Raw genomic sequence first — 975 nt, forward strand, 5'->3', positions numbered from 1 at the left:
GAGGAGAGCGGGAGTCGGGGGGTGACGGTGGCTGCTGCGCCGGCGGGTGTGAAAAGCCGCCCCGCTGCGCCTCTCGGTCGCCCCAGACAAAGGGAGCGGGTCAGGATCCGGCCAGTCTGGCTCCGGCGGCCTCCGTATCGTCTGATCGCGCCGTCGCCGCTCAGCCGAGCTACCCCGAGGGCCGGTTTCCCCCACCCCGGGAGCCCCGCGGTCCTCTTGCCGTGGGCCGGGGTGGTGGGTGTCCCCCATCTCCCCCCCGCTGCCAAGCAGGCAACCCCTCCCCAGCCGGCGAGTCCGGGCACGCCGTCGCCCGGCCGCGACTTCCTTGGGAAGGTGCCCGCGGGCGGCACGCGGCTCCGGCAGGGACGTCCCTGGGGGGTCCCGCTTGCCTCGTTCCGCCACCCGGCACCGTGGACCCCTGGGGACGTCGCGGTGGGGGTCCCGCCTGCCTGTGGGGGTGAGCTGGACCCCCCGTACCCTTCCTGGGGCATCCGCACCTTGGGCAGGCAGATTTAGAGCAGGGGGGGTCCCTTCCCCAAAGTGGTGGGATGGCTTGTGCAAGCTCAGACCTACGCTGGACCTCGGTGTGGCGGTTGGATTTTGGGGTGTCAGGTGGAAATTGGGGAAGGAGTGATGTCCTCCCTCCCCAGGGACCCCCTTGGTGGCAGTGGGAGGGGGGGCAAGGCAGCATCCTCACAGTCCTCCATCGCTGGGGTGAAGCTCAGGCTGGTGCGGGACTGGAGCCATGGGGTCGAGAGAGGGTTGGGGGGGGGGCGGTTTGGGAGGGCTCAGGGATTGGGGGTCCTGGCTCTGACCTGCCTTTCCCCACGGCAGACGGTGGAGCACGGCTTCCCCAGCCAGCCCAGCGCCCTGGCCTATGACCCTGCCCTGCGCGTGATGGCCATCGGCACCAAGGCAGGAGCCGTGAAGCTGTATCCTTTTCCCCGCTGAGGGCAGGAGGTAAGGACCCCCCCC

This window comes from Haliaeetus leucocephalus, unplaced genomic scaffold (assembly GCF_000737465.1).
Source record: "Haliaeetus leucocephalus isolate CR32 unplaced genomic scaffold, Haliaeetus_leucocephalus-4.0 Scaffold295, whole genome shotgun sequence".
Classification (NCBI taxonomy): Eukaryota; Metazoa; Chordata; class Aves; order Accipitriformes; family Accipitridae; genus Haliaeetus; species Haliaeetus leucocephalus.